The sequence below is a fragment of the Oreochromis niloticus genome, linkage group LG16 (assembly GCF_001858045.2).
Source record: "Oreochromis niloticus isolate F11D_XX linkage group LG16, O_niloticus_UMD_NMBU, whole genome shotgun sequence".
Taxonomy (NCBI): Eukaryota; Metazoa; Chordata; class Actinopteri; order Cichliformes; family Cichlidae; genus Oreochromis; species Oreochromis niloticus.
Window position 1 is genome coordinate 13,311,449 of NC_031987.2, and position 16,878 is coordinate 13,328,326.

Below are 16,878 nucleotides of genomic sequence, written 5' to 3' on the forward strand. Positions count from 1 at the left end.
TCACTTTCCTGTTCTTAGGTGACAGAAGTTGCACTGGGTGTGGTCTTCTGCTGATATAGCCCATCTGCTTCAAGGTTCTGCATTCAGAGATGCTCTTCTGCATACCCCTTGTTATTATTTGAGTTACTATTGCATTCCTATCAGCTCAAAGCAGTCTGGCCATACTGCCTCTGACCCCTTGCATTAACAAAGCTTTTTCACCCAGACAACTGCCACTTTTCTCCTTTTCAGACCATTCTCTGTAAACGATAGAGATAGCTTTATGGGGAAATCCCAGTATATCAGCAGTCTCTGAAATACTCAAACAATCTCATCTATCACCAATAAGCACATTCAGTCACCTTTCTTCCTCATTCTGATGCATTTCTGATGTTTGAACTTCAGCAGGACATTTTGATTATGTCTACATACCTAAATGCACTGAGTTGCTGCATTGTGATTGACTGATTAGATATTTGCATTAATAAACAGCTGAACAGGTACTTAAAGTTGGCAATGTTAAACTGTTTTGGTAAACTTAGAGCTGTGTCTAATAGTGTGTTTATGGACCTGTGTCTAAGCAAAATATAGACTTATTGCATGTTGTGAATAATCTGAGCTAAGAAGTTATTTGCTTCTTTTTCTTTCATCTCTCTCTCTCTCTCCCTCTCGTTCTCTCTTCCAGGTTCCTCATCAGCATGAGTAATGATCTTGTATGTGTTTGATAAGAGCATTTGCTGTACCTCTGGAATTAAAAAATCAACTGATGCATGAAATAAACAAAAGAGAGACTATGATAAGGCATTGCTTTCCCAACAGTTACCAGGCAATGAAATGTAGGATTCATAATTTTATAGATGCAAACACACAACACTAGCCTTTCATAGTTCAAACCCTTTAATATATTGTAAAGAATCCAAAATTAGCACTAATTATTCCGCTACCGTGACAAAATAAAAAAATCTCTACATGTGTATCAGACGGATTCCAATATTTTTACTGCCAAGTAAACTTTTCTGTTGCCAATCTGTAAGCTGTTATTTTACATTAAATTTTACATTGATCATATAGCAAAATGACAAAAAGAAAGATTAATGTGGATTAAATACTGAAGCCTTCTCATCCTTTCATTTAAGTTGATCCTAACATTTCAAGAGAACAAAAGATCAGAGATTGTATGCTTCCAGTTTACGCTCAAATAGGATCCATCTCTTTGCTCTGCAAAAAGCATAACTATACTGTGAAATAGCAAGAATGCTTCTGCAGTTGAACTGTGTATCCATTGAGCTACAACATAGAGAGGAAGGAAACTGAAAACAGTTTAAAGTCACACTTGTATTGATTTATCTTTTATTGCTTGGGATTTATGAATTATTGTAAATCTGACAGTGTCTCTCATGATACTGCCACAGGGTTTTTAAATCAAGCTGACAGGCTTATTATTGAGCTCTGGTGGAAAAAGCAGAATAGCATAGGGGAATGTACCATCCCTGATCCAAGAGAAAGAGAAAATATTACCCCACACTCCCTGGTGGTGAGAAGTTGTAGCAACCAAACTACATCCCCACACAATTGCCATGGCACTGTAAATCACTCATATCAGTGAAACAGCATCAACCTAACAATAATGAGATCTTGAGCCACTAACTGTATTATATTTTAATAATATAATACATCAGCCTACTTAAAACACACATCCTTAGGAATCTTCCTTTTTCAATCTATATGGATATAAGTAATCCATGCAAATTAATACACAGCATAATGGAAACAAAGTGGCAGTCTTTGGAGGTATGGCCAATTGTTGCCTACAGCATGACTACCAGGGGCTTATTTTAGCCAGTTCGGAATGTGGACAAACTGTTGGCATGACCACAAATTATTCAGTTCTTCAGAGCAGTTGCTGAATTAGTTGTCACAGCAACACATCCAAGTCAAATGTTTTCTGAAGCAGGTTTACTCAGTATACACTGGATTGGATGAGGGATTTAAAGAGTGTCACCCAACTATGGCAGAGGCTTTGGCTTACTTTAGCAAACATAAAGTCCACCTCATCCTGCAGAGGAAGAGGTTCAGCTACCAACTGGTCTCCCAGTGGTTAGGCCCTCAATCACAAGGCAACTGCACAGGTTACTTGATGGAAAGCCACAAAAAAAAATGAATAAATAAATAAATCAAAAAGTCAGTCTGCAGAGATTACTGCAACCTGTCATAGATTCATCTCTTTGCAATAGGCTACTCAACTGTACTGGTTATCAGCTGGTTGTTTTCTGGTTATATACCTAAAAAAAATCAAGGTTGCTGATTGCCATTGTTATTTTGCAGTTAAGTCATTGTCCTAAAGCAACTCTGTCACTATTTGTGGATGAATTTCTGTTTAATGGGAATTTCTGTGTATGTAGATGGCAACAGTATGCAACAGATGGCAGAAGATTTGCAATTCCTGCAGATTTATCACAGTTAGTTGCCATATTATGACAACTAGATTGCATCTAATTGTCAGTTTGACCCCTTTCAATCACAGACGGATAGCAAACTCATTCTATATTATTGCCATTTTATCAATGTCTTGATGCATCAAGTTAAGAAATGAGATCTTGGTGCGGATGGGAGAAAATACATGCAATCATCAATGTTTAAAGAAGAAGGACTGTGACTCTCTTATGCAGGCCATTTCATTGTACTTGGAAATCCCCATACAGTGTAAGTGCTCATCTTAACTCAGAGGAACAGCTTAAGCTGCATGCTTCATGAATAAAACTGTGGTCTTTAAAATGTCCTCTCTTCATTGCCCTCTGTGCTTCTATTCTACATTTTATGAAGTATTTTTTTTAAACTGCCATTATACTGAAGTAGAAGAAATATGCTTTGACTTCTAAAGCACCAAATCTACCCGATATACTGTATCTCAGATTTATCTCTGGCAGTACCAAAAATGAAAATGTGTCTCCATTTGTGTGAGCTGCCACTCATTTTTATCTGAAGCACTCAGCTGCCCTGACAACACTCCATCGTCCACATTGTTTGATAATAAATTGTGCTTTTTTTCAGTTCTAATTCAAGAGCTCAGACTGAGATTAAATAGATTCAAAGTGTCCAAGATTCACATTCCAATTTAGAAAACACAACAGATAAGATAAGGCAGTGTAGAGAGAATAACTTTAAACAATTTGGACAAAGCTGAAAGGCCTTATTTCCTATTATGAGCACGTAATACCGTGGCATGCCTATATAGTATAAAATGATCTGTGAATTTATACAGTTCTTTGGTATAAGTATGACATTTTCTGACAAATGCTTTTTGAGGCCCATGGACTTGAAAACACTTATATCTCCACTATGCACTTCACATCTGCTATAAGAATAAGAAACTATAACAAGAACAGGGCAGGACTGTTGCACAGTCTACATGATGTGCTAAAGCCTTTGGACAAAGATTCTCAAAAGGCCTGTGCATTTTTCTGTAAATGGATAAACAAGCATGCAAATCAATCATGTGTCATGCTGATAACATCATAGATTAGATTTCTCTCCAGCCTTTGTCATTTCATTTTGCTGAAGCATTCTCTGATTTGACTCACGATGTCCTTAACAATTTCAGAAGGCTGTACTGCAAATAGCCTTTCTATTCCTCGTAGTCATCTATTGTGTTGGAATCTTGGTTTTTTGGCTTTCGTCCACGCTAAAATATCTCAATAAGTTCTGGAAAAGAGCATTTTAAATGCATAGTTCAAAGCTGTATTTGATAAATTCAAATGGAGTCTTACAAAACTGTTTTAAGCAACAAAAACAACTTCAGCTGTTGATTTTGTTACTCTATTAAAACCTGTTCTAAATAGCCTCCTTATTTATCATAGTCATATATTGTGTTCATATGTTGATAGTTGGGGTGTTGTCTGTCTTTTTCATATTATTGCAGTCTTTGACTTACAATATAAAGTGCCTTGAGGCAACTGTTATTCTGATTTGCCGCTGTATAAATAAAATTGAATTAAACTGAATAGAATTGAACCAATAATGTTACCTGGTTCTTTCTAGTAGTACTACATTAGTTTTTGCTGTGAAGTATTTTGCAACCTCCAGTGATGTTGCAGAGGAGCATTTTGTGTGAATATGCTGCTCCCGATTGTTCTGGGCTTCATCTCTAACGTAAGAGTTGGTACAAAACAAACAAACAAACAACAGGTATTTAGCATCTTACTATACTAAAACAAAATGGTATAGATTATAAAGGCTCCACATTGCAGCACCATTGTGAGGATGGTGACATGCTGTGCTTAAGTAGAGCTTCACAGAGCGGTTAGCATAGTTACAGACTCCTAGTCTTGTTGTGTTTAATGGCAGGTTGTGTAACACTTAGCGGTAATCACAATAATTCAATATGCCATACACCTATTTACTGCCATTTTAGTACCTATCTAGTACTTGTGATAGCTACTGTGTAACTGTGTTGATTTGCATGCTGACACATACAGTTAAAGAGCAGTTTCTGATATACATCATGAAGGGACCTAAGTTTATCCAGACAGCTCAGTGAGTCACACACTATCCTAAAAGACAACATGTCACAGCTGTATCTTTAATTAGGTACAACTGGCATTGACTTTTAGAGAGAAGCTTTCAGATGGGTTGCGTGTACTCCTTTTATCCTTTCTTGCGGAGAAAATTATGTTTAGAAGGAAACCTACTCGGTTATTGAAAGGCTTTCTGTGTGCATCAGTAATCACTCTGTCCTTTTTTCCCTGGGTCAGCCACAATGCTGGGGGTAAAGCAGCTAAATGCTGATGGGACCAAGCAACAGCCGCAATCCCATTTGAGCAGTCATTGGTACTTTGCCTTAAATGCTTTTCAATCTGCTGAAGATCACATTAGGCGGCTGCTTCTTATCGACTCATCTAAAGAGTTTATGTCTTCATCTAATTAAGGACAGTGCTTCCTTAATAGCCTCATGCTTAGGATGAGTTATTTCATAAGTGCATATCTTGGCTAGTAGTCCACCATCTTCTACTTCACTGTCAGCTGAAAATCATATTTTTTCTCTACCCAGGTCTGTCTTGTCTCATGGTGATAAACTGTGGTCATAGTCAAAACAGTGAACATGTCACAGATGGTGATAAACAAATTCTAGTCAATATAAGCTTTAAGCATTGGGTCTTTGTAATTTTTCAGTAGTTCTAGCCTGGTTGCTCTCCATATGGACTGTGGGCTTACAGCAGTGAGTGTCAGTTTTTTGATATATTGTATCCCATACCTGTGAGGCTTAGTGAAGTTGACAAGATCACAGTTCAAGCATATATTAGATAGATCCAAGGTGTCCACTGCCAAGGCCTGCCAGCTCAGCCCGTTTCCATGCTGCTCTGCATGCCGTGAGGGCAAGCCTCCTATTTAGACAAGGGAATGAAAGATGGAGCTGAGATGTATAATGCATGTGAATGCAAGGGAGGCAGGCATCTGCTCTAACAAGCCACTTCACTTTCACTCGCGTGTCTTCGCCTTTCACCAAAATAGATTAAACCGTTGTAGATACTGAAGTTTATTCTTTCAATGGTAAACTTTTCTAATGTTAGAGAAATAATTTGCAACATTTTCAACGTTATATAAGCCACATATTTGCCACAAGGAAATATGACAAGGAATTTGAATTGCATTTGACAACATATTCCACATTGTTGTCCAAGAGAGGTTTTAGGTCTTCGGAAAAACCAAATCATGAACAAAACATATCCAACACACTATACAATTCACATTTAACTTTATTTATACTGCATAGATTTTAATTATTTCCTTTCTATACATTTTCTTTTGGCAGTATTTTCCACCTATGAACTGAATATGAAGTTAATGCAAAACCAAAGACAATGACAAAAGCAATGTGAACTTAATTTGCCAGTGTAAGTATGCCTTCTGGCATTAAAAAAAGAAAGGGTTTTTTTTTCTTTCTGCTGTGTATGCACATTCTCAAACCAGCAGGTGTAGAGATCAAGTATAAACCTGAGGCCAGTGTGCATATTTATAAACAATACGAAGCATTATATAAAGTGGGTGTTTTACTGGTGGCTTCCATTTAATTGTTAAGTACTGAATTTTGAGCTCACACTGACTATGTTATTTATAGTGAAGTCTGTAAAAATGAAATTCAAGAATGAGCTAAAGAGCTTTTACAGTTCATATACAACATCTGTATTTTTTTAATCACTTATCTGAACTTGCTTTTGGATGGCTTCCATCAATAAACAAAGATGAAATTCTTCCAGATAGGTACCTTTGCAAAGTGTAGAGTCAAACGCGTCCACTCAGCAGCTTTCTTTCAAATGAATTACAGGAGCTTCTGCTGTCAGCCAGTCTTGTCCACTATTGCGATTTTGCCTAGGAGAGTTCGGTTGGTCATAACATTTATATAATTAATAGCCCTTCAAGCTGAACTGAATTTGTCTGAAAAATGGGCCATGTCCCAGTGAAGGCTGTTGAGAATAAAAGCTGCAATAAACCATCATGTCCGTCATTGAGAGATTGTTCAGGAAAAGAGCCAATCTTCTCTTTCTGTTTGTTGTTTTGATGAGCTTATTGCTTGTGTTGTGCGCCCAGTCAGTTGTTTGAAGACGAGCTTCTGTCAAAATACTCTCTTATTTTGTTCCTTATCTTTGATCTTCATGGTTTACATGTGCAAAAAAAAAAAGCTATGCCCCTGGAACGTTAGATGGCACACAAAGAAATCCAAGTCAAATAACACATTCATGTTGGAATGAAAAATTGTATCATCTTTATATAAATGTTATTGAACATAAAATAAAGGACTTTATAATGATTTGCTTCCATTCAAGTTGTGCAAATATCATTGGGTGTTGTGAAAATGAGTGTAAGGAATGTGCAGGCTGTTAAATCTGGGATAGCTATGTAGCCATGCTATCTTTACAATAACATAATGCTCATTTTAGGCCTATTTTCCAAGCATTTTACTGTGAAGCAATATTTTTTACGCACCTGACTTATACAACCTTTCTCTTTTGCGGTACTTATTGTGCATTTATCACTCATGCATGCTGATGTTTTAGCGATCCTCTTCCTAAAATAATTCTAAAGGGAACAATTGGTTCATTTCTTTTCATTGCTATCATATAGATGGAGAACTGTGTGCTTTATTTCATTACGGTGATAAAGTTGTGAATAATTAAGCAGCCAGGCTGGCTTTTATAACATGCATACTCATTTCAAGTGACTTCAAAACATTAGACTGGCCCTATTCACAGACAGACCTCATAGTGGAGCCCTGTTAATGGCTCTGCATTAATTTATTCACAAGACCTGTGGAATGCTAAAATAGGAATTAAGAATTAATTTGTGGGATAATTGAGATGCAAATTAAAGCAGACGTCTACCCCAAAATGAAATTCACGTTTGGTATTCTTGTGATCTTGGGGCAGCGTCCCAGTTGCTGAGAGTATTAGAGTTTATGACTAATAGAAACAGCATTCTTCCTAGCAGCATTAGTGGTGATTTTTAGCGAACATTTTAGTGAACATTTTTTAAAAGCCCATTAGTGTCAGAGAAGGTTTGGAATAACCCAAAATTCAGCTTTATCTAGAGGTTCTTTACATTCCGTAAAACAAAAACGTCAATTATATTTTCAGATGGACTTCTGATGAATATTCTTGATTTAGGAAAAAAGTCTTTCTCATATCACATTAGTATTCAAGTCATGCGTGACAGATACACCACAGGAGACAGCATTAGGAATGCATTGCACAGCCAAGTGAAAAATTAAACTCCATGTCCACTCTATTAGCTGTTCTAATAACGTGTGCAGACACATTTATTGTACAAACAACATCAATTAATGGTATCCGTGTTGCACGGTAAGATGATTGGAACATGTAAACTATATAAGAATGATTAGAAATGGTTCCCCCTAAATGAACAAAATCAGAAATGTGTTGTATCTTTTTTCAGAGTCCTAAAATCAACCAGCAGAGATCAAACCTTTGGAAGCTACATTTGAAGTCAATGGTAAAGGGACTGAAGTCTACATAACTATATAGACTTACCATTTAAAATTGATTTAAAAGTTCACATATTCATTCTTATACCGCTTTAACGTATGCTACACACTGCATTTGCATTCAGCATTTAATTTCTCTCTATCTCAGACACAGATGAATGCTTTGGGAGCAATGTCTTACCCAAGAGCACTTCAACATATGGACTGCCCTCTCACCTATAAGAAAAAGACAGAGGAACCGAATTTATAACAAAAGTTTGAGAAATTTAAGCAGTGCCCAGCAGTTGAACTGCATGATAAAGTAATGTCTGAAAAAAATGTTAGATCAACTTTCCTATGATTTTAACTTTTTTCCCATGAACTGTTTTTCACATTTATATCTTTAAAATTAAAAAGATATAGCAATCAAACTTATAATTAAATGTGATTAATAGCTAGTTTAACCTTGTCAAAGCACATGCATTTTTTAATAAATTGCTCCGCTATGCACAGTGTCCTTCATGTTGTTTGTATTCACACATATTTTAACTTCATTCATTCAAAAGACAAAATGTCCTGTTACAATAAAGACGTGCTCATGCTGTAACAGTAACAGAATACAGTCAGAGACTGCAATCTAAGAAATCATTTCTTAGATAATGATCAAGTTTTATTTTTTCACTTGGCACAAAATAGATGAAACTGTTGAGAGTTTTCAGCTAAGGGACTTTTGCCACAGAATGCAGTTTGATCTCACATATGTGATATCACATCTCATTTTTCAGCTTAGGGGTCACAGATGGATAAAAATATATTGTCAAAGGGTATTCTACACTGAAATTATTTTTAACCCTGTATTTGATTGTGAGGTAAGTCACGGGTACGTCAAAATTGTAATCATCTGCATGTTGCGAATTTGAAAAGATGTAAATATTTATTTTGTTGTCAAATGCTGGAGTAAAAACTCTCTTACTGTGTTTTCAGTTGCATTGTCTGATAGCACAAAGCTGCACTATTGAAATGCTATAAAATTGCTTTAAGATAGCAATACGACAGCAGGAGCAGTATTTCCTCACTTTGTCATAAGAATACACATGCAGCTTACCTTTGCTGTCATTCTGTACTTTCTGAATATCTGTGCTGCGTACTTTAGCCATTTGACACTTTTTTTGTTTAGTTTTAATAAAAAGCACACTTTTTGTCATCACTTCTATAATGATTTTGTTCAGTTCAATTCAAATAAATATATTTAAATAGCAGCAAATCTCAGTTTGCTTTACATTGTAAGGTAAACCTACAATACCCTACAATAATACAGAGTATACGGAGATGACCCTGTTTGAGCAAGCACTTGGTAACTGTGGGAAAGAAAAACTCCCTGTTAATAAGAAGAAACCTTGAGGTTCAGAGAAGGGCAGACATCTGCCATGACTGGTCGGGGGTGATGGGAGGGAGACAGCTGTGGAAGAGAGCCTGATAATTAATAATAGCTAATGATTAAATGCAAAGTTGTATAAAAACACATGGAGTGTTGTGTGAAGAAAAAAACACTCAGAGCATCACTGGGAGCCCCAAGTAGCCTAGCTCGATTGCAGCATAACCAAGGGAGGGTTCAGGATCATCTGAGCTAACCCTATATAGATTATATACTTTATCAAAAAGAAAAGTTTAAATCTTAACCTTAAAAGTAGTGATGCTGTCTCCAAAATCCAAACTGGGAGCTGGTTACATAGAAGAGGAGCCTGAAAACTGAAGCCTCCCATTCTACTTTTAAATATCATAGGAACCACAAGTAACCCAGCAATCTGAGAGTGAAGTGGTCTGTTGGGGTGATACGGTCTTTGAGATAAGATGGGACTTAATTATTCAAGACTTTGTATGTGAGGAGGAGGATTTGAGATTTGGTTCTGGATTTAACAGGGAACCAATAAACAGAAGCCACTATGGGAGAAATGTGCCCTCTCTTTCTAGTCCCTGTCAGTACTCTTGCTGCAGCATTTTGGATTAACTGAAGGCTTTTCGGGGAGGTTTAAGGACATCCTGATAATAATGAATTACAATAGTCCAGGCTAGAATTAATAAAGGCATGAGTTTAACAAATTTTATGAATCATCTTGGTGCAGTGTTACGTACCAATGAGCCATTTCAATTGAGTCTTTGATAAACCAAAATAAATACAGATAACTAAATACAAATAAATAGGATAGAAATGTGGAAACAAGAAGGCAGTTAAAGTTAAATAGTAAATTATTACCACAACATTACCAAAGTAATATCCAAGTAATGATTAATTCATTCTCTTGTTGAAAATGTTTTAACTGAGTAATATTGCACGGCGATATATGTAAGTGGGTAATAATTGGTCAGAAACTGTAGGAATAATGTGGAAACAAGCATTTCTCTATGAGGGAAAAACCAACTGGCATAATTTCATAACTTTTTAGCAATTACATGATCAAATCTGTGCATTTGACTTTTTTTTATCATGACTTTAAATTGGTAGTAACGCATGATAATAAGTTAATATTGATTGTGCTATCTCAATTTGTTAAAGCGTCAACCAATATTGCCTAATTAGCATGAAGTTACTGCAACTTTAAAGTCAGTTTATACAAATTCTACTACACAACTGGAAACGGTGTATTGCTAGTAAGCTATCATTTTACCAGTATATTACTATAGCCTTACTAATTGGTTTTTCCTCATATGTTTATGTTCTACATTATCACAACCAGGTGCTGGCCCTTATTACCAAATGGCATCAGTTGCAGTGTAACAATACTCAGCTCTAACTATTGCTTTGACACAGATATTTTGGTAATTAAGTGCAATAACGGTATTTCCATATTATTGCCTTGTTACTTGTTTCCACAGTTTCCAGATACTTACTGAGCTGTAACGTCCTATCATTATGTATTTAAAACTGGATTGACCTAATTGTTGGTTTTTAATCATGGTATTTGCATAAATTTGCTGCTGCAAACACCAAAACAAATTTTGAACCATACCATTTGAGGTGTCTCTATAATTTTTGTTCTAAGAGAGCACACTATAATAAAAGTTGTATCTCAATTTTGAAATCTCATTTTACATATAGCGATAACAGCAGTGAAATATGTCAGTAGAAGAAACGTCCAACTTTTAATAGGGACAGATGTTATGAAACTGAAATCACTGAAGCAAAGTGCCAGCAATGATCTCTGTGAAGTTAACCCTTCATGCTAAAAAGCTAAAGCATTAAAACTATTTTTTCTTTTCTCTACCTGGGAGCAGTGATAATAATTTGTGAACAAAACACTGACATCGTCACCTTTCAATTTAATAAAGCAGAGCTGCTGGAAAAGGCCATAATTGCACATTCCTCTTTTACCGAGTAACATACTCATTATAATTCAATATTATCATTCATTTGGAAAACTTTTGATCTCTTTCAAGGGAAATATGTCTCCCTTTATGTAAAGGTATGTAAAGCCAGAGGAAACTGTAGATGCGGGTTATAATCCTCTGTGGGTTTACTATACAAGTGATTTTATCCTTGGATACATTATCATTGCTAAAATATAGCCACTTTGATTAATAGCGTATACATGACAGTAATTACAGCTTAATAACATTGTACTCATTGACTCTACTGTAACTGTATTATGTAAAGAGTCTGTTAAAAGTATTGCATGATAACAGCACTGAAAATCTGTTCATCAGTTATTAAACTACTTGTTTCATAACACATAAATCAGGAGGCCTGCTGACCTTGTTCATCATGTATACAGAGTACAGTGTGCCTAGGGAAATTTTATTTATCATAGTTTTCTCACTAGTTCTTGTCATCGCTCCACTTGCTAAACAATTAGTCAACAAGTCAGGAATCAGTGGGCGTGTGTGTTTAGAAAGTGCTTTTATAAATGGAGAAGGGCATGAATATTAAATGCATCCCAGATGCTAGGCTTTCTGCACCTTGCACACACTTAACAGTTAAATGGCTTTGCATTTCATTTGCTGTCCCATTTAAAATGCACTGTCTCTCATGGTGAAACACCTGGTCTTATTAGTATAGTGCGAAAATCCACATTCTGCCATCTGCAGCCGTGATGTCAGCACCTCAGTGGGTAACAATTCCCACTTCTACATCTCCCTGAATCAGTGGTGTTAGATGGAAGAAAGAGAGCTGATGAAGAAGGGAGCAAGCAGAACGAAAGATAGAGAAGATAAAAATCCCTGCGGTGAAAGGGTTTTGAAATTGCTGGAAGCCAGCGCTCCCTTGAGAAGCAGTCTGTGAGTAGCAGAAATGAGGATGGAGAGGGGCCATGTGCAGTAACTCTTTTGTATACTACTGACTAATTATCAGTCCAGCAAGGAACAACCAGCTGTTCACGTCCACCACACACCATTAGACTAATATCACACATTAGCATCAAAACTGTTCAACTACAAACTTGGAAAATAGGGTAAATGAAGATCGCATCTTGAAATAGGTTTTAGAGGTAAGACATTCCTGTGTAAAAGCAAATAAGTGGCATTACAAATATTTGTGATCTAGAAATGGTGAGTAGCAACCACAAGCATCTGCTATTACAGTTTTCAGCTTTAATGTAAATTTCCAGTCTGATAAGCTGATAGAATATTTGAATGTCAGAATCCTATAAATTTACAGGTATTTATATAATAGTTGCAATTTTCTTATTTTTATGCACGTTAAATTCAAACTTGTTTGTTTGCCTGCTTGCTTGTATTTTTCAAATCAATATTGATGGCCTACAAACAGATCATATCACAAAAGACTGATTTTGTATTTAAATTGCTAGGGACTATTTGTAGCCCCTGTGGCAGGGGATAGTTGCAGGGTTGTGCATTATTTCCCAGCAAACAGAAACCACATGTCTAATGCTGTCATCTTATTAGGACCCATATGGACATGCAAATTGATCAGATGTCAGTTGACTGTGAGGTTACAAACAGTCCCATATGGCAAGGGTAGCAGTAAAGAAAACATGTACAGTACAAGATAAAATGTCACACAGAATTTTTTTTACACACATATGTGTAGATATATATATATATATATATATATATATATATATATATATACAGACATTAAAAACTGCTTAGGCTCTAAAAAACTTTCTCTCTGGCAGACATCGCACATTTCTTCTTTCAAAAACAGTGAAAATCCTGTTACAGACACCAGGGCCACAACTCAGTAGTTCATATCCTCAGGGGTTAGAGTAATTGTCAAGGATTACAGTTGAATACATTACTCTCATGACTGACACCCTTTGTATGTAGTGACAATCAGTTTAATTGGTTGCAAAATGCCGGGTAGCACTATACCTCCCTAGTGCTTTATGAGTATTGAACTGGAGGAAGTTCATGTTGTATCACATCATGCCACCGTGTAAAGTTGACACAAAGCATAATAATTTAATATCTGACGTAAAGCAGTTAATACCAGGAATCATGATTTGTCCCAGTGCAGTAGCAGCAGCTGTCAGAGTCTACGCTGAGTGGATGTAAGGTGTCTCCCATGCAAATGCATTTAAATTATTGTCAAAAATGATTAGAGTGAAGTACTCACGCAGCGTACATACACTCTAAGTATAATGGAGGCAATTGTAAACAGTGAAAAATAGCTCGCTGTGACATTTTGTGATAATACTTTTAGTGTTAGTCATCTACTATACGCAATTTTCAATTTAATATTTGCACTGGCAAACAATTTAGTAACAACGAGTGTACGCATTTAGACTACTGCTTACATTAGAAGCTGCCAAATGGGTTTTATATATGTAAACAAAATCTGACTCACCCACATTGCATTCGTAAGAATGGACCAAATACACATTCACAAACACCGAAATGTAGGAGTTAAAAAGGACAAAAGTTAGACTTTCTATTTCAAAGCCATTTACACAGCAAAAAAGTAAAAGCCACCACAATGAATTTTAAAATGCTTGTGTGACTAAACTCCAAGCCAGAAGAGAGCAATTAATATTCCCAAGGGCCCACATGAGGAACTGGGACCATTATGGAGGGAAGCGCCAGCAAGCTTATAAAGAGATTTAAAAAATAATAATAATAATATTGAGCAGAATTGAGTTCATCTAATTCCTGCTGCCCTCTGTGACAGTCCCAGTTTTTCATATGGCCTCTTCGGAAAATGAATTACCCACCCCTGCCCTAACCTAAGGTTGGCTATATCAGTTGGCATTCCCATCAATTTGTTTCAGAAGAAATACATCACAACAATTACTACACAGACTTCCATTTCTTTTTTGATATTGCCCCAGAGATGAATTCCTAAATAATGAAAACCTCAGTCAGTCAGTCTACTTGTGAAATTATGGCTGATATGTTGCAGCAGCAGAATACTGTTGGGGCTCGGCATGTGAGCTCCAAGCGTATCACTCCCTCTAAAAGTGGTACTTAAAAGGTTGGAGAGTAATAAGTAATTATCCCTCCAGCACCTCAGGTTGATGTTGGGGTCCACACAGGGTGGGTTTTAGAATATGATGTGAGGGGAGAGAGAGAGAGAGAGAGAGAGAGAGAGAGATAGTGTTTTTTGTAAGATTTTGCTTTTATTTCTACTTCTTTTGTGTTTTATTCACCTTCTATTGTGTTTTTGTGTGTTTTTGAAGCATTTTTCTAGTTGCTGGTATTTTCCAGCAACTGGTATTTGCACTGCATTTGACCTCTCAGGACCAATAGTCTTCTAACCCATCCTATATGGACACATGTAAATGGTCCTGTTGTGTCACACTTGAATGAACTGCATAGTAGCAAGGGTTAGCACCAAAAAGTATTATTTTCTTGACCAAAACCTGTTTCAACAACAAACCACATTGTTTTGGTGAGTAAACCAAACCCCAGAGGACACTTCCTCCTGTGTTTTCTGTCACGCCAGCAGCATCTAACAGAAGGGTCATATTTAATGGTCAGGGATGGCATCCTAAAGCATTTCCAGATGACAGCCTTTCCAAAGTGCAATTCAGACTATTGTGACCAAAATTATTATTACAGAAATAAAAACTTCATCCTAACAAAACAAACGAGCAAAGCCATTTTCAATTTGGCTTTTTCTTCCCTTTTTTGCTAACCTGGAAAAACTATCTCTTGCTCCCCAGGGATTCCTGAGAAGCAAGATGTACCTTTTCTCCAAAGGCCTTTCTTCAGCCTTTGGAGAAAATGTACATCAGACTGATAATATTCTCATCTTAGCTACAAAGAAAATATTAGGTGCAGTCAAACTTTTCTTTGTCCCCCCCCAAAATGTTCTTAAAAATGTTCATAAGCCTAAGGTGGGAAATGCTTCTCACATGAATGCTTCTTATAATCATATTACCCATGATGAACACTGGTGTTTTTGGTATTCAATTAATGCATTCATTCATACAGCCTAGTCCCATATTACACCCTTAAAATCCAGCATATTGCATTTGATGCATATGCCAAAGTGTCCCTCCAGGCTTTCTCTCCACTTCAGCTCTATTTGCATGTCTAAAGCAGCAGAGTCATTAAAAGGCAACCAACCACAGCAGCACAGTCTCAGTGCTGAGTACCTCCCTGGAGCTGCTGAAGCATCGTCAGCCTTTGGAGAAAGCGAATCAGAGAGTCACTACAGGTCCCCTATGGGAGGAGAAAAGAGCTCTTATTCTAACTTGGTGGAAAATGCTAGCACCCATAGGGGCACTGTTACACACAGCTGGGATAATAAGTATCACAGGGAGACCCACGATCTACCAGCGAAATTAGACCAGCACATGGATTTCTTCCCCTATTCACCGATGCCACCAAGCTGACTCATCCCAAAATACCAATGAATATCTCCCCCCTTGCTGTAGCAGGGGCTATTTGAATGTCTGAATCAGTGTGGCATGTAATACAGGATGTGGATTATAGGACCACAGAGTAAAGTGGATGGGGTGAAACAGTCTGGGCCTATGAGATGCACTCTCTGGACAGCAGGCTGGAATTGAAACACTTAAGCATACAATTCACACTGCACCCATTTTCCAAAAGACTTACTAGTTCCAGGTTTTTTACACTGTTTTATACCTTCCTAAACCACTTAACACACAATTACATTTTCAGCTCCTCTTTACAGCTACATAGCTTCACACATCTTTCTCCACAGTATTTGACATTGTTATTTCCCCAAAACATGACATGCACTTTTTTATTTTAATTTCAGGATCCAAAAATGTTATAGAATTTTTTTTAAATGGCATCAAGAAATCAAATCAACCTTAGAAAATCTTTTTGTTTCCCCAATACTGCTACTACTATGAATCCTTCGTATACTGAGAGATACCGTACCCTATATACAAAGACTGTTCTTATATAGGGGTTCTTGAATTCATTATTATCAGATGACTAAATTACTTCACCAACTCAGAGCAGATTCTGCAAGAATTTTTTAAAGTAATGCATGGATCAGCCGGAGAGTCGTGGATTCACATTGTTATGCAGTCAAATCAGTAGCGGATTGCAGCGGATTGGAGCTCAAGCCTAGGATTACATTTGTCACAGTAAAATTGTACTACCAATGTTAATTTCAAGCCATGAGCATAAGACTCAGCAAGTGAAAGGCATATTGCATTGTTATGTTCAAAAAAAACCTGCTAGAGATATTAACGCAATGCCTTTATCAAGAATAAGCATTATTTCTATGTAAGAGGACAAATATATGCTTCACTTACACAAAAGTCTTAAATCACTGAAAGCCCCCTTCCTTACTCCTAGTGGTTTCTTGTCTTTTTCCCCTATCTCACAAGCTCAGTCCCCTTTCTCCCACTCTGCCATTCAGTTTAATAGGTTAGCATGAATAGCTGTGACCGAATATAATGCCTAAGACCTGCTTGCAGGCTATAAATGCAGCCCTAATGGCAAAACCATTATACCATTTGGTAGACTCTGCTGTAGTGAATGTG